Below are 18,667 nucleotides of genomic sequence, written 5' to 3'. Positions count from 1 at the left end.
TCTCTTCTCTAGTAGCAGGGGCCCAGGATCAAATCTCTCCACTCCTGATTCAAAGTTCTTCACTTCACGGTGGGGACACCACTGCCGCTGTTGTAGAGGAGGACACTCCTTGCCGGTTCCGGGTTGCTCCACGTGTATACGTGACGTCATCAACTGGAGTCTTTCCAAGGTTCGCGTCGCGTCACGCTGGATTGTAAAACAGACCAGAGAGTGCCCCAAACAAAGTCAATATTGCTCAGAGAATTAGAGCCTCAGTGGGTATAGGATATGGAACGCGCCCTCGGTGCACTGCTAGCCAAAAAGTGATCCAAACGCAATTAAAACTCCACCTGGGACCTGGATCGGCAAGGTTCTGAACAGGTACATGACCTTGGGTAGAAGATTCATCTGAACAGAAATGACTGCCTACCAAACATATACAGGACTTCTCCCAGGCCTCCAGGCTGTTTTTCCGAGTCGAGTTCGTTTTGGGGTAATTTAAGCTGTAGAGGCCATCATAGTTTTTGGGGACATTGATTCCCAGGTAAGGTAGGGATTGGGGGGGACCATGAAAAATCAAAATTCAGTTTTAGGAGCTTAATCATATATTTGGGGAGGTTACTGTCCATGGCTAGGGACTTGGAATGATTTATCTTGAAGCCAGGTGAATTTTAATGTTAATGTTAACTTTCTTATTTTCGATGGATCTTTTTACGACCTTCACCAAATCGTTTGTGATTAGCCGGTTTGTGGAGCCTTGTACATGCAACCAAATTGTTCGTTCTCATTTGTTTCCTGTTGTTTTTATCAAGTAAATATGATGACATTATTAGTCAAAAAAGTAGTCTAAAAGTAGAGCAAATAAGTTTTTGTTCAATAACGGATTTCACAAAAACCCGCTCAAAATAAAGTCATTCAGAGCGGGGAATCAATGAATCGCTCACTTTGCGACGGCAATGAGGTGCGAGACCGCAGCATTGTTGAAACAGAATGCAATTCCAACTATTGAAAAGATTCGTAAAAGAAATTTTGTTTGTCTGCCAGATGGAAAAGTTGTCAAGTTTGGTCAATGACACTGGCCCAAATTTCCAAAAGGTCTGGCTGCCATGGCTGGCACAAACAGACATCCCGGGGTTGAGCAATGCCTCCATCTGGCTTTGATAGAGATAGGTGTGTTCTCCTTTTGACGGTCTGCATCTAAGGTCGGGCAGGTACAACAGTGACAGAATTAAGATAGGTACTGTAGGAGATCTACATAAGACATAAGAAACTGGGACATAAATTAGGGCGATTCTTCAATAGGCATCAGGTGGAACGAGAGCTGGAGAGTCCATCATTAAGAAAAAGGAATTGGTTAAACAGTGTCCTCTACAAAGCCAGAAATATGAGATCCAGTGACCCCATCCTCCCCTCCCTATCCCTCCCCTCCCTATCCCTCCTCTCCTAATGTAACTTTCCCCCCATGTCGTTGTCATAGATGTAGGTATGTTTGTGTGTTTTCTTATCTTACAATGTATAAACAAGTTACAGAAGATTTCGGATGTGACAAAATGTATACGACAAATGTTATATCTTCTTGAAAACTGAATTAAATATAAAGTTGAAAAAAAATAATAAAGTAATTCACTTTTTATAGAAAACAATTCAGTAAAATATTCACTTTAATGGGGACTAGAATCATTGTAATGAAGCCAATTATATGGCACTCAATGTGTAGGGTTAATAATAAAGTACTTTGCAAAGGGTTTGCATTTGGGTGAAATCACCAGGCTTTTTGCACAAGATGTGGGATGTTTTCTGGGTCCAGAAATATAAGAAACCTTTGTACGTAAGTAAGCCTTCTTATTTAAAATTAATGAAGGACCACACTCGCTTAATTGGAACACATGTTTTGCACTTAAAATCCCCACATTCTCTGCGGACGAGTATAAAAGAAATTAAAATAGCTAAATATAAATTATGCTGTAAGGCAAAATAGCTGTTTTCTGTAGCGGTTAATTGGTAGTCACTTCTGCCAGCTTTTTTTCTTTGAAATTATTATGACCCTATGAAGTCATTTTTGGGGCATTTACAAACACCAGACTTATGAAAATTGCTCGTTCAACCCTCTGGTTGGAACTGTTAGACTAAACTTCCATCAGAGAGCTCCAATCTGGTACTGAAATAACTGTAGTATTCCTTCTAATGCCAAAAGCTTTCACAGTGTTTCTTCTCATCAGTTCTATGTTTGCTCTGTACTAGGGATGCCAAATAAATCTTGTACTTGCCAATCATGTAGCATCACCAATGCCAAATGGAACTGCACTATATTAACATAGAATATAGCTTGGTGTTCATACCTCTGTATGGTGGGTTTACCCATAAAACGGCACCATTTATATATTATTGTCGCAAGGGTATACAGTGTATTTTTAACCACCATATGCCAGGATTCACTAAGCCTGAATGAGGGGTATCTCAACCTTACCTGGCTTTGTTAACTTGGCGTGCGATGCCCTGCGTCGGTGCTTAGTGAATATACGCCATAGTATCTTTCGCCATTTTGTATTTGCTTATGATTATAGTAGAAAAAAATCAAACTGCTACTCTTGGGACTGTATTTTTGTCCTCTTTTATAAAGCATTTAAGCAAGTTGTAGTGGAGCCACAATACTTACAGACAGGGGTGGATTGGACTGCCGGGAAACAAGGCAAATTCCCGGTGGGTCCATGGGCTGGTGTCATCTTGACCAGGGACGCCAACAGGGAGGGAGAGCCGGGACACTGCCCCTTCTAAAAATCAGCACTTGGCAATGATAGAAGATGCTCATACTGTAAGAAAGAGCGGTCTGAAGTGTATTTTGGAAGGCTTTAGGAACAACCACTAATTTGGAGAACAATGATGGGTCAGGGACCACAGTTTGAGAACCACTGATTTAAGTAGAGATGGGAAGGTGATATGAGTCTCCGATGGCATTTATATACATATATCAAAAGCTAGGTGTGCTGTGTTTGTGACTGTTAGGTCTGGCATAGTCTCAGAGGACACCCTGGGGATAATAGCCCATATTTACTAAGCAGTGCTATTCTATAAGGCAGTGCCGGAGGACACCTTATAGCCCTTTGAAGTGAACAGGCTAGAAAAAGCCTTACTTAGTAATACTTCTTAGTAATGATAGCACTATTGTAGGCATGTAAATGAGCAATATCAGGGGTCAGCGTGAGCCATGGAGTACTGCTACTGTTTTATTTTCACACCCAGAGTAACCTGACTTTAACATGGATTTATTTTTAGGTCTTTCTAATTGTACAGCATACATATTGTTTCAGTATTTCTCAAATACATTCCAGAGTGAGTTACACAAATAATAAAAAAAGAAAAGTAGGATCAGACAGTACCCCTACATTTTCAGGCTATTTTAACCAGCAGGTATTATAATATTAAATTGACAGTGAGTACATTTCATGTTACATCAATTTATCAAAGTGCCGTGCGTCAACTTTGCTCCATTTATTTCAGTGAGGGGCATTGAGAGTGGTTTCTGAACCAGTTAGTGGAGTAGTGAGATGTATCAAAGTTTGCATCTGTAATTGGCACAGTTTTCTCTTTTGCGTTGGTAATATCCACCAGGTCTGCAGTGGAGTTAACCCAGGGGTGGGCAACACCAGTCCTCAAGGGCTGTTCAAGTTCTCATGATATCCCTGCTTCAGCACAGATGACTCTGTCTTCGACTGAGCCACTTGTGCTGAAGTAGGGATATCCTGAAAACCTGACCAGTTAGTGGCCCTTGAGGAATGGAGTTGCCCATCCCTGAATTAACCCAAGAGAGCTACTGTAGTCAAGTTAGCCCAACCCAAAACTTAACCGAAGAGATCAGCTCAGATGTAATAACTATAGTTATTGTTTTTTGTTCAATCATTTTCACACTGGATTCCAGCGCCATACGATGCAACAGAAAACACTTGCTCTGTGTCGAGGAGCAAATTGAATCATCTTTATACATATCCCTTTTGAGTTAAGATGCAGGCATATGTCAACTAATCTCCTCAAATTCCCGCTCCCCCTGAGGGCTTCTTTCAGGCTCTTTCTTATAGTAACCTCTGGCTTGTGCTTCCTGAGGGTCAGCAAATTGACAACTGAAAATGAAAGGCCATTTAAACTTAGTGTGGATAACAGAGCACTGCTAGGAGCAGGCCCAAATTAATGTTGCCTGTTCAGTCTTTGGACAAAATAAGTGTAGCATTAACAACTTTTACACTGACCTGTCATGGGCTGATTACTCAGGCGTCTCACAGGAAATTTAAAGTCCGGATACATTCTTTGTGATAATGACTGACATGCTTTAAAGGAACAGTCCCACTTAGAAAACAAATATATATATATATATATATATATTTGAAACAACTTACCGGTGTAATTGGCTTCCTTTGACAGAAGCAATCAGCATGGAAGTGATCATTTGTGTTTCTTCCTGGGGAAAAAATACAAATTGATTTTCTTTGCAATAGGAGGACTGTAATGATCTATTACTTATATTAGTGACGTGTGAAACTGTTCTAAATACATTTACAAACGCTTAATCTTTTTCCCCCAACAAATTTAATTCCTTGCTAAATGTTTCAAAGGGCTAAGAATGTCAGGGAAGTTTTCAGGGAAATATCGCCAGACAGCGAGCGAAACATGATGTGTGGTCCCTATTTATAGCCCCCTGATGGTGTGTCTCGCATGTCCAAAAACGCAACCACTTCACGCCGGTGATGTCACGGACCTGTGCCTCCACACGGGAAAAAGCTGTATCGACTTAGCCTTAGATTGTCCTTGCCTGAGATTTTGGGAAAGTTTTCAATCCTCTTGAAGAGCATGTCTTCAATTACCTCTGGGCTACCATAGCACTCTAGTCTTTGCCATACTAAGTTAAGACCTTCTTGAGGACTGTTCATGTGAACTGACCTGAGTCTCTTCACATACACTAAAGACTCCCCAACCACTTGGCTAGCTGATCAAGTTCTTCATGTGCGGTGATATATAGGCTTCTGATTACATTCCTGAACGTAGACTTCCACGTTCTATTGTTCTCAGGACAGTCATCGAACTTGGTAACTCCTGTGTTGACCAGTTCACGCTGGACCAAGTACTTGGCTAAGTCTGTCAATTCTGATGCTTCAGTCTGTGAGCGTTGAGGAAGATGTGGGATTTTGTATTTGGGTATGTTGATCTGTCCGCAATCTAGGTTCATAGCGTTGATCCATAAGATAAAGTGGGGTTGATCGGATGCATTTGGTGTGTATAGGATATCTGATATGTGCAATGGTTGTTGCTGAGGGGAACCTTGCATTCCTCTCTTCCTTTCAATGGATGTGTGGTGGCTCCTTGTAAGTATGAGGAAGTATTTTTCTCTGTGTAAGCGTACCTGGATTGCGAGCCTGTTGTAGTGCATCCATATATGTGCGAACCTGTGGATCGCTGTGGTAGCTGTAGCCATCCCAGGTAGCCTATGTCTTTAGAGAAACAGCATCTACTTCATGTGGACTCTCCATAGCTTCGGCATCTGAAATAACCTAATCTGGAAAGAAGGGGGACTGGCGTTTATACTGGCGTGACTTTTTAAGTAGTCTCTGGTGTGCTGGATCTTCTGTAGCTATTTGATGCTTTAGTGCCCCCGCCATCTTGTCACTCAGCTGCTTCCAAGATCTTGGCTTGGGCTTCAGCGGCGGCTGCTTCCTTTTCTTCACGTACATCCTCTAAGTTCACTTCCAAATCGGCCTTCCTATGCGCAGAGGCTGTGGTGGTGTCCGCAGCGGTGGTAGCAGCGACAGCAGTGGCTGCAGCAGCATCCCTTTGCTCCTCCTCTTCAAAACAGGCTCTCTCCAATTTCATGGCTACCTCTAGCTGACTGTAAGCAGCCCTTGCATGCACGATCTCTGCACCCTGGTAGCGCCTGCGCTTACGCTAGATACGTTAAATGGCGCTGAGTTTGGGGATATTGTTAAATGCGCCGTTGTGCTGTGATGCAATCTCCAGCAAGCGGTACTTTCTCTGACTTTCAGCTTCCGTGATTGCGATCTGCATGTGGGCATCATGTTTCAGATTGATTGGTTTTTGTAGGTATCGTTCTTGCAGGCTTTCAACGGTATTGTTTCTTGTCAAGTAGGTGATATATGTCTCCTATAGCATTTGGTACCATATATGGCTGGACCACAGTTGAGCTAAAGCCTGCTTAAGCTGCTTTTCAAGGTAACTAATATTTGTAAGGCCTCGGACATGGTAAAAAATACCGCGCTGAGCTGTGCTGATGCTCATGCTCTCCTGCTCAAGCAGGAGCTTTTTTGTGTCCTGGCATGAGCGTCAGCGAGTGCGCTTGAGAGGCGGGGCAGAGGTGGGGCTAGCGCGCCACATCACGGCGCCAACGTCACTGTTGCCGGTCACGTGACCAGCCTTCCGCTTCCCTCAGCGTGAAAACTAAAATCCGACTGTCGGTTGAAAGTCAGCACGCTTCCGCACGCCTGCGGAAGCGTGCGCGAGCCCCTGCTAAAGCCGCTCTCATTGTGGCTGCAGGGGCACACTGACAAGCGTCAGCACGGCTCAGCGCTGACCATGCCGTGGCCTAACATTAAACATTTAAAGTCCAGTTTTTTTCCAGGCCTTCTCTAAATTGTCACGGTGTGCATCAATGTCTGATTCATATTTTATGTGGGCCTTCTATTTAAGTGTGACTGTCCGCTTAGGCCTTACACTCTCTTGCATCTGTTGTGTAGAGGTCTCAACGTCTGCAATTGTCACTCTGGTTTCTGGTGAGGGTCTGAGCTCTGCCCTGCTGCAGGTGTCTATAGGCCTGTGCCAATGTGTGTGGCGTGCGATCTGTTACCAGCATCAGCAGTGGAGGACTGCCTCAGATAATGCCTGTTGGTTTCCTGTATGGTCAGCATAGTGTTAGCTGTACTTACAGGTGTCCGTTGCTCTGACCCATGTGCTGGCAGATGTCCGTAGCATGGCACTTGGTGGCCCTAGCTATGGGGATGTTGCAGGGATGGAATTGAGGGGCTTCTGTGTCACTTGTGTAGCTGTGCTGAGGTGCAAAGTGTACAATCTAGAGCTGTCTGGGCCCAGCCTGCCTCCAGTTGAGCTGTGTCTTACAGCAGCTGCTGTCTGTGATCAACCTCTCTCTGTAAAGCTGTTTTTTCACTGTTCTGTCCTAGGCTCCCTGGGGCTCAGGGAGATTTGAGAGCCAGGTAAACTCGTCTCCTTCTTCATGCAAACAGAGTCCTTCTTGGATTTCTGATAAGCATTGTTATGAACCCAAACAGAAATGAATGGGAGCTTTGTGGATGCATAGATTAGGGCAAGGTGAAAAAAAAATGCTAGCACAGGGAGAGCAGTTTGGGGTAGACCACTAGCAAGGGCTACACGCTGAAAATGACTGATGCAACAGCCTCACACCTGTAAATAAGGCAGGTCTATACCAAGTGCTAGGGATCTAGGAATATACCATTATCTGTGGGGCCAGAGAAAGGCTTGCTAAGGCAACAGGCGGAAAGGACAGCTAGGTACTTTCCTCAGTGACAAGAACTAGAGCAAAAGTCATGGCAGCCATAAGAGAAATAAAACACTTGCAGGGACGGGACCATTGGGCAAATCTATTGCTTTGAGTGTCTTTAGCGTCTTCCGCCGGTGAATCTAGCGATTTTAGAGAATTGAACAAATTAGCATTTTGACATAATGCTTCGCAAATCACTTACAAACTCTGCCACGTTTTCTTTAACAACATTATGCCAAAGTTGTGCACATCTCTACTTATTGTACTCTTTGTTATGTGTCTAATGATAGGCCAATAAGAGGAGAGGCAAGGAGTGGTGATACTACAGAGATTCAAGAGTATATACACTGTAAAAGGCCTTCACAGTGTACTTACAAGATTTTATCATATGAAAGAAAAAGAACCCAGTCTTTCAGCACTCAGTCACAAGGATTGTAATGTTGTAAATTTAAAAATATGCTTTATTTATAACCATGAATAAAAAATAGGGTGTTAAAAAGTAATTAAATAGTATTAAACAGCACGTGACTCTATCCTTAATAACCCACCTTTAATTATGTGGGTGGATATAATAAGATCCCTAATGAATGTTGGGGATCAGACGCTACTGATAGTAGCTACCTAACGATATAGGCAAGAGGAGCCTGTGGGAGCCCACTCAAAGACACTTTCCATATAAGTGTATCCAGGCGTGTGCTACGCATACAATTGATACACTGTGGATAAGTACAGTAATACTGTGTGACGAATTGCGAGCTAAGTTAGACCTGATATAATGTCTGTCCCTGATTAAGATATGCAATGGTGACTAAATCCATTCATCAGTGCTGTCAGGGCCAGGTCTATGATGAAAACCTGTGTGGCCCACCTTGTTGATAATAGGTGCACACTTATTATCACATTGGATAGTGTAATACGGAGTAGTATGGCAAAACTGGAGCGTTAGATAAGGTCATCTAAACACCTAAACTGCAGATAGTGTATAGGGTGGAAACACCTGTAAGTAGCATTGGAAACAGTGGTGTTATACAGGTGTAGTTAACCAAGGTACACCTAAACCAATGTCAATAGAAGGTGTCAATATTATCTGCTGTTGCCGCCCAGTATACGTTATAGTGAGAGCAAGATGCAGACACTTAGCACATATGGACAGTTTACCCTTAAGTGAGCGTAGTAAAATGTTGCACACAGAGGATAGATGATAGCATGGAGGCAACCTCCACAATGTCTGCAGTAGTACAGGAGGGTTCACAGTACTCTGTGAGTAATGATGTTGTTAACTGTGACCCCCTGTGGTACTGCTCAGCATATAGTGGGTTAAGGCAAAATAGAATTGCCAAAATACTCAGCTTGTGACTGAGTGGGGTATAGAGGTGGTTAATGCTGTGGTAAAACAATAATACCCATAGACGCACCACCCCCCCTCTCAAAAAACAGCTGGTCTATCTCTGAAGCCAAGTGAAGGGAACACCGGTCTAACTGGTAGTCGCACAGTCCCCTACATCAGCGCTGATCTTGGTTATATCAGCGCTGATGTGTTCGAGGACTTGCCTGTCTCAGAAGTGTTGAACCATAGACCCCTCAGGTAAGAGGATCACGCAGTGCAGTGGTAAAGCGCGATCCCATATACATAAGCACACACGCGGGGAGCTAAAGTGTATTAGCGCTGATAAATATCAGTGGGCTGCTGCATTTGAAATAAATGAGCTTCCCGCGTGTGCAGGAGTAGGATTGCCGACGCGCGCGTTTCACGTAGTGAACGCTTCCTCAGGGCACATATGATATAATCACGTCTCCATCCAGTTTCATATGATATAATCACGTCTCCATCCAGTCAGCACCTCACTGTGGTCTAACACTAGCTGTGCGGGTTTTCTTTGCGTGTAGCATACTTACAAGATTTAACTGAAATTAAACCATTGAATATATAATTGCAGATGGTTTACTTTGGGTCTAAGCGAGATTTCCCCTTTACATGTTCTGTTCCCCTTGGCAGACCATTCTAAAGATGCAGGAGAGGGTAAACACTGAGGCACGTAACAGCTTCTCAAATATTTATAAATATATATAAATAGCACAAAAGCAAATATCAATCTTACAATGCAATACAATATACACGTTAGCAGAGATGTCAACCCTCACTGATTTTCTGTGTCTCCCTACCAAGGAGTCTGATTTTTAACATCTGTGTCTCAGACTTCAATGGAGTCTCACTGATAAGTCAGCACTTTCAATTAATATAAGAGATATATACATATATTCTATATTTCTAGCAAGAAACTACTGGATGATTTTACGATGAAATATGTGATCTGGGTGGGGTTGGTCATCAAAGTGCACTAGCCAATATCACACACAAAAAAATGACCACCATTTACAGAAACCCCCCCTCTGTGCCTCAACGGAAAGTTTAAATTGAGAACATACAGAGCCGCAGTCGTCAGGCGACAGAGAGTGATGTGGCCCATACCCAGCTCAACAACATCCCGCACACCCAGTGGGTGTTAGAATGGACACCATCTTTAAAGTCACAATATGCATTCACCATACTGTACTACTTCTTTTAAAGCATAAATAAGTACAGTAAACTTTGTGCCAAGCAAGAGCATGCATATCTATGTATTCCATGGAGTAAGAAAACCTATTAACATATTCAAGTTGTTACTGTATTTGTTACTTGGTGGATATGCACCTACTCTGAGGAATTGAAGGAGTAGTCACGGTTTGCAGAGGTGGTGGAGGTTCTAATGAACTTTTACAGCTGCTCAGAGTAATGAAAAGAGCAATGTAGGAAGGGACAACCTGAACTAAAGTAGACTATTCCATTTGTGTGCTAGCTTACTCATTTCATATTTCAGATATATAACTATGAATTTTAACTTTAGCCATTACGGGCCATATTTACTATGAGCACACATAAGCACAGCAGCTTCAGAGAATGTTAAATGGGATGTAAATTTCACCTGGGGATACAAGGTCAAATTTCTCAATAAATTCTTAAATTCAACCAATCATTTGTTGTTTAATCTTTTTTTATGCATGTATGCTTTACCTTAAATAATAATAGTAATAATAACTTTATTTCATATAGCACCTTTCTCCCGATAGGACTCAAAGCACTTCACAATTACAGTATAGTGTGCGGTACACAGCGCATAGGAATTCTACATACACAGTTCCTGCCCAGGTGAGCTTACAATCTATGTTTTTGGTGTCTGAGGCGCAGGGAGATAAAGTGTCACATGGAGTTGACACTGTGATTTTGAACCAGGCTTCCCTGCTTCAAACAATACTACACTATTAATGCAACTTATATATACAGTAGTTTGGAAACCCTGTTAAACCTATGCTTAGCGACACCCTTTCTATAAGAAAGGTATGGATTTTTCAATCTCGCATCTTGAAATCATACCTTTTAGGTTAAAGGTGTGGCATATTGTTTAAGGTGTCGATTTTAAGTACACAAATCTGTGAGTTCAATTCCACCTTCAGCTACTGCCAACAGTATGTGCGATATCAGTAATTCATGGCTAAACAATCACTGTCAGAATATGTGAGTTACTGAAATGAATACTTAGTAATTAGAAATTGGTTCCAACGACAGTGGTCCTTTTAGAAAAATGATCCCTGTAAACTACCAACACAAACCAGGTAAGCATTATATGGAAGACTGAAAGCTGTTTTCAAGGAAAAGGTTGCTGACATTTTTGCATTTTTGCATTCAAGCATCCCGGCATCAAGCTCTGTTCTGCACTTTAAGATACGGAATTTAAGGAAACAAGATTTGCCAAAGGCTTTCACCTAATCCATTTTTGGCAACCCCAGTAAGGCTGGAAACGCAGCCTGCTCTGCAGATTCAAATCGTTTTCATTTCAAACGCATCATTGGAAAGTTATTATGAGGGCATCTGTGACAGCAGTTTAAAGGTTAAAACCCCAGACGCTGCCCTAAGGGCAAAACAGCACCAAGGCGCCTTGCATCCCTTCTATTAATTTGCTGGACACACACAGGCCTGCTCTGTAACCTCCCCTAGGTTGGAGTTGAGTGGAACCCATTAACATTTAAAAAATATTTGCAGAAATAAGAAAGGGGAAAAAAAAGTATTTCTGGAGGGCCATTAGTCTGTGTACTTCCATCTGTACCAAACTTTGCTGGCATGGCTTATAGCTTGATATGTAACATCTGGGTTTATGCTGGATTGCACTTCGCTTGGTTAAGGGAACAAAAGGTTTTTGTGCAGGAATGGGAGAATTTTTTTTGCAAATACTGTATAATAAAATATTTATACTGTAGGTTCTTTTTTTTATTATTTTTTTTTTTTAGTAAGCATATTTTTATTCTGCCTCAAAAATGTACATTCTTACTTGAGCTTGGACTTTTTTTTTTAAATATAAAGAATCTGTAAAATAGTTTCATCTTGGTGGGTGCGGAGGGGGTGCTAGCGATAATATTTAATCCTTTCTGTGCGTATTGCCGTTCTTGGAGTCATCATGTGATTGATGTAACTGCCACGAGGCATTTTGACACTGAAGGGGTAATTCTATAGTCTGAATAAGGCCCTGAAAGGGTTGAATAGAGTACATAGAGTATGTTTATCATTTTCACTGTTTTGTAGAGGCATATTATTTAAGGTGTTGGTTTTGAATACGTTTGAGAGTTCAATTAATGTATCTAATACTGACCCCCAGATTCACCAAGCTCCATTATGGATTAACTCCCATTGACTTGAATGGGAGTTAATGGTCAGTTGGGCGTGCTAACCCGTAACAGATAAATAACCCCCTAACAATCTGCGGCATTTCCCATTCATGGCCACTCTGACAGTGAAGGGGTTTATGGAGCCCTCTGTCATTTATAGCTGCTTACCCCTCATGTGGGCACCTGATGCTTTTTAATCCCTTTTCACAAATTTACTGATATATCTACAAACACACTAATGCAAACGCAGGACAACTTTAAAACACACCCCTTTAATAACTTAGTATTTGAGTAGTTCCAATGTACTAGTCTCTTGGCTAGCTGGGCCGGCTGGGAATTTTGTGGGGCTTGGTGCGTGGGGCTTTTGCAGGGCCTCTTACCTTGTCTAGAGCGCCGTCTCCTCTTCCAACAACACAAAGTTGTGGCGTCATGTGATCTTGCGACGTCACGTGGTGTCACATTGTCATGGCAACGAAACACCATGTGATGTCGCAGCGCGATGTGATCGCTTGGTGCAGTGGCACTGATGGGCATGGTCCGCCGATAGGGGGGAGAACTGGGACACAAGGCAGGCCCGACAGGAGGCCCGGTGTGTGTGAGAAGCCCGCAGTAGCTGGGGAGAATGGGGGCACCAGAGGCCTGAGACCATCCCCGAGGTATGTGTTTGTTTAAAAAAAAATTTGGGGGGGGGGGCGGTTGTATTTGAGGATGGGGGACTAGGGTTGTATGTATTTGAGAATGGGGGAGTAGTGTTGTATGTATTTTGTGGAGGGGTGTTATTGTGTGGAGATATTATTATGTGTGTAGGTGGGGGGGAATTGTATGAATATTGGGGGGAGGGGGAATTGTGTGTGTATGTGGCCAGGGTGGAGGAGGAAATGAGTGTCAGGAGGGGGGGGGGTTGAGTGAGGAGGGTGATTAAGGGAGCGGGATTGAGTGACAGGTGGGTAATTGAGTGACAGCAGAGGGTGGAAAAGTATGAGAGGAGAGAGGGTGTAAGAGAGGGAGTGAGAAAAAAGAGAGGGGTGAGGGGGGAGAGTGAGTGTGGAAGAGGGGCTAAGAGTGAGAGCTAGAGACGGGGGAGAGAAATATATGGGGAAATATGTCAGCAGCCCTACCGATGGCACCGTCATCAACCCCGCCCTGCTAGTATTATACATCTCATACTGTGTGCACTTACTGTACCATGATCCTTTGCAGACAAACCATAACACTCTCTGATGGTTCTCCCTAGCACTTAGATTGTAAGCACTTCAGGGCAGGGACTCCTTTCCCCAATATTTACTTTTATTTATGTCTCCTATTACTTTGTTGTGTGTTACTGTTGTGAAGCGCTATGTACATAGATGGCGCTATACAAATAAAGGTATACACATAAACGCAGTCATTTTTATATAGTACATCTAAACACAATATACAGATTAGATTTGCACATATATAAACACATACAGCACACTTGCATATAAACTGCTGAAATCGTAAACCTGTTCTTTGCTTATATGGGTGATAATTTAAAATTAATGCAGTAAACTATAGGGTTTTTTGGTTCTATTCTCTAAACTGGTGGCCTCTAGGGGAATCACATACCTGTTTTTTTTTATTGTTTCCCAACAGTGCACGGCTCAACAAGGGTGTTTCTGCAGGTACGACTGATTCAAGTGGAACATTGGGAGCCTGCAGGCTCATGAAAGTATTTTTTGCTATCAACAAAAGATATTATTTGTATATATGATTTTCTGAGTTGATGTCATATTTCGTAGATATGTTTCCCGAAGGAAAGTTTTACAGGTAAATTGAGTTAGTTAGTCAGCTGTTTTTAAGTGGGTCCACTGACTCGATACGTCTTTGTCCCAGGCTTAGCAGAACAAGCTGTGCAATCCAGAAGGCAAAAGCTCTACCGAATCCATGTAAAGTGAATAGAAATCTAAAAGCACAGTACTGTACACATTGCAATTCATTCATTTCATTGCACCCAAAGAAACAGAATCCATGAAATTCAACAAAGCAATCGCGATAAGAGCGGGTGCCTGGGGCGATTGGCCGCGTTCATGCAGCGTGGAGTGCAGCAGAGCACACGAAATCGGCGCCGTGATTTGTTCAAATAACGGCTGCTGCAGCTGTACTGTCCCCTGTGTTTCTCATGTCATTAATCAGAATCCTTACCAAAATTAAAAGAACACGGCACCCGCTCCTTTTCTTTAGGGGTTGCAACAATTACACTAGGAGTAAGTTTCAATAAACCTTTATGATCTAAATATATTGACTTACCCAATTGAGTAATCAATATTTTTTCCCATATTCATATCACGTTTGCGGACACGATTTAAAACATTATATTCTGTGTTTTCATTTACTGCCCATGACATCTCTATCTACAACGCTCTCCTTTAAACTTCAATTTGAAACAATATGGATTATATTATGAGCAATAAATAAAACCACTGTGCCCTGTATGCGTTTTCTTAAAAAGAGGGGAATCAAATAATAAAAAGGTAATAAATATAAATAAATAATAAATGGAACCAGGTGAGATCACAAATAAATAAAAAAAAGCACTCAATAAAAAAGGGGAAATAAAAATGAAGTCAAATATATATAATGAGAAGCTGGTGGAGCCCCAGTAAAGTAAAATCAATAAAGCATAGTACTTGTCAGTATTTAATGAGCCCAAGACATGACTTACCCATGCTTCGAGCTGGACCCCTCTCCCATTCCCAATAAGCACACCATACAACTTTGTGGGAAAAATTAACGGTCACAGCGTTATTTATAATAACAGATAAATACTGTATTTCTTATTTATGCCCAACTAGGGACACAGACAGTTTGCTCTGCTCACATCTACCAGAGCTTGAGGAATACCCTCAGCTCATGCGCTTCTAGGCATTCAGTACCTTAGTCTGAATGCACACAGCCCCCATCGGAAAGTCACTACCACACCAACTGAGCCTAGTCTGGAATGGCACTGCCTTCCCCAAATTCCACCTGGAAGGTCACCACCATTCCAACCACAACAGCCTGGAATTGTTCTGCCTTCCACAACTAAAATACTTCCAAAGTCTGAGACCTCCCTCCAGGAACCAATTATGACTGAGTTCCCCTCCCAGAGTATCGTTACTCACGCCAACACATACCCCAATCTGTGACAAAACAAAGCAAAATCCCAATGGTTTTTTCCAATGCCGACATCCTCATGCTGAAGCACAGTGTAGGTGGGTGGGACTCCGCTCCAGTAGATTCTAGAAGAAAGAGGATCCCTCCCTCTTGCCTTAAGTACCCCTTACTTAACCCTTCCCCCTGGCCTGACATCACAGCACCTTAGGGAAGGGGCTCCTCGACCTTACGTCATGCTGCCCCTTCATTACCAGTCCAGGATCTCTGTCTTAGAGGTATGAGATCCAAAGAAGTCCCTCAGGTAGAATGCAGTTGCTACAGATTGTCCTTTCACCATCAATAGTAGGAGAGCAGAGATGGAACAGCCCCTAATCCGGTGCTCGGAGAAACTGTACTCTATTGGTACTCTTTGAAAAGCACTTTGCGTGTGAAACGCATTAGAGTGTCAGCTCTAGTACTCTCTATTATGTTTTTTTATCAGCCAATAAACACTTTTTGGTCATTACGTCCCTTTTTCCTGATTTTGCTGTGCACCGGCATTTTTTCTTCATTGAAGATCTTTTCCACGTTGCTTTCACCATCAAAATACCTAGAATAGAGCACACAAAGCCTCCAATGGTGTAGCAAAAGAGTTGTTATTCACAAATAAAATAATTTAACTCCCAAACGTGAAGTGAAATCAGTGCTTCTCAGAGTGCCTCTCTGGTGCTCCACGGCCAACTTTGCATCCTGCTGTTGGGGTTCTGCTGGCCACTGTGTCTTTCCTTCACTTGTTCTCCAGCACAGAGCAGTGTCAGCGACTGACTTACGCAGTTGAGCAGGACCCACCACTAAACAAGAAGACTCTGAACACCAAGGGGGTTTTCCATTAAACTGCGATAATGCCAATTTTGGCACAATCGCACAAAATCTCCCATGAACCACCCCCCCCCCCAACCCACTGCTGAGACTTCACAGCCCAATATGCTATATATGCTATATATGCGATATAACGTCATCTGCACTTATCACACCTTACAGAATAAGTGCCTTCGTGCTCCATGTTTTCAGTATTTACAGATTTTTATCAAACAAATGACCATTTTCTTTATCAAGGGAATTCTTGATTTACACCCGTTTGTTTAAAAAAAAAAAAAAAAAAAAGTGCCATATGTGATCTGACTGTAATGCAGCTCTGATTAAAGCATTCCCTGTAGTAAAAAAAAAGTGTAACACACACTGCACAGAACAGCAAAGTTAATATTGCACTTTGATTTTCTGGTATCAGTGAGGCTGAGCCAGATGCAGGCGATCACCCTAGGGGCAGGGAAGAGAAGATCACATGATGCGTGAAAGAACACGTTGCCAAGGGAGTTAAAGAAAAGTTGGTAAGATGGAAATATGGGTTTGAGCGAGAAGTTCTCTGTGGGGTTGAGGAAGCCAAGCACCTGATGGAAAGGCTGTGCTGTGAAAAAGTCCTCCGTAAATCACTAAAGCGCGCTGAATTCATGTGCCTACGTGAAGAGACGCTGGTTATGTGCACAGGCTAGAAGGACTAGGTCACCAGTGTCCTCTGCAACATCAGACTTCTTCTAAAAAAGCCTTCATTAGACCCGAATTGCACGGCTAATTACAGGCCTGTATTAAACCTTCCTTTTCCAGGGAAGGTTATTGAGAAAGTGGTGGCAGCCCAATTGGAAACTTGTCTCTCAACCCATGATGTTTATGACCCATTCTAGTCAGGATTCAGAAGACGGCATAGTACTCTCATTCATGTGCTATATGATCTCCTGGTGGCGAGTGACAGAGGTGACTTCTTGACCTCTCTGCAGCATTTGATAATGAAAGAGATGTGTGCAGAGGTATACAATGGAGACCTTTTTAAGGTGAAAATAAAATAAGGCTTTATTGCCTGTTCCTTTAAATAGCATAGCAAACACACATATACAAAAACAACAAACACCTATCCCTTGTAAGGGCTAACTTACTTCCCCAGTCCCTTTCTGCAGGGCTGGAGGGATAATCCCATTACCAGCCTATTCCCCAAAGTCTCAAGAATACCTTAAAGCACCTGATTTTGATACCTTAAAGCATATGTAAGTCTCTGGTAGGTTCCTGTGTCCCCTGTGTCTCTGGGTGTCTGGGTGTCTTGATCCCAGCAGAGCCTTTCTGCTCAAGACCTCTTTCCTCTTGTCAGTACCCTTGTGTACTGAGGAAAATCTCTCTCCTGTTGGGAACAGGAGGCATTTCTTTACATAGTACTAGGATAGAAAAGGATCCCCTTATGCAGCACAAAGAACACCTGATTGAATTAAAAATCAATGTTATTATAACATATTAAAATATAGGTGTAAGGGATTAAGGACAAAAAACAAACAAAACAAACAAGTAAACACAAGATTTAAAAAATTCGGACAGTGTTTGCAAGGGTAGTGAAGGAGTAATAAAACAGCACTTGGTGGAGTTGCTAAATGTAACTACTACCCAACAAATTTGTTGTTGGGTTGAACTCCTAATGTCCTTAATTGGATATATTAATCCCTATATGGTCGTGTATCAATGCAGTGATGACAGAACTGTAATAATAATAGACTCACTCATAATACTGTGGTAATCTTGAAGAACTCGTTTGAATACCACTAAAGGATACAAATTCCTTAAATTCCTAAAACAAAATAACTGTGATTTAGAACATTTACCTCGTTAGACATAGTGTGTTTATCACCGGAGAAAATAATTTTGTAATAGATGTAAACACCTATGTCTAAGGAGGTGAATGTTCTAAATCACAGTTATTTTGTTTTAGCAGTTCTGTATTTTAGTCTTAAATTAGTGTATTGTTTGCCCTTTTTAAATGGTGTAGAATGTTTGAATAAAGTTTTTTTTATTTTAGGAAATAATCTTTGGTTCTGATTGGCCGCCACTTGGCGATGGCGCTGCAGGGGCGGGACCTCCGCGCGCATGCGGATTCGGCGTCTTGAGGGGGTTGAGAGCAGCCGGAGGCTGGCAATATGCCTCATACAGCGGAGTGATGTCGCCGCGAGGGGGCGGCCGGGTGACGTCATCACGGCAATGGCGCGAAATGGAACAAAAGGGTGGATATTGGTGTATTTAGATACTCCTTGATAAAGTGCTTGACGCACGAAACATGTAGGAGGGTTTTGCACCTCCGTTTTCTTGTTAATGGACGAATAAAGAACATTTTTTTTTACAAGGTTCTGACCCACTCTCTTGGCTGTGCGCTACACCCCTATGGATGCTAATCTTGACTCTTTACCAGTGGCAGCAGGCTTCATATACCAGCACAGGATAGGGACGCTCCAGAGATGTGAGTAGGAATCCTTATTCAATTCAAGATGATATTGTTTGTGGTTTAATAGTGTT

The 18,667-nt window shown here is 42.4% G+C and overlaps 1 long non-coding RNA gene across 1 annotated transcript; it reads left to right on the top strand.

The window, feature by feature from the left end:
* The first annotated feature begins 10,595 nt into the window (after positions 1-10,595).
* On the top strand, positions 10,596-18,456 carry LOC142503387 (uncharacterized). The gene is made up of 3 exons (XR_012803997.1): positions 10,596-10,679; positions 13,805-13,833; positions 18,177-18,456. It is a non-coding gene; the product is annotated as an uncharacterized LOC142503387 (long non-coding RNA).
* The last annotated feature ends 211 nt before the right edge of the window (positions 18,457-18,667 follow it).

This window comes from Ascaphus truei, chromosome 10 (genome assembly GCF_040206685.1).
Source record: "Ascaphus truei isolate aAscTru1 chromosome 10, aAscTru1.hap1, whole genome shotgun sequence".
NCBI classification, from domain to species: domain Eukaryota; kingdom Metazoa; phylum Chordata; class Amphibia; order Anura; family Ascaphidae; genus Ascaphus; species Ascaphus truei.
This window is presented reverse-complemented; position numbering and strand designations above follow the sequence as displayed.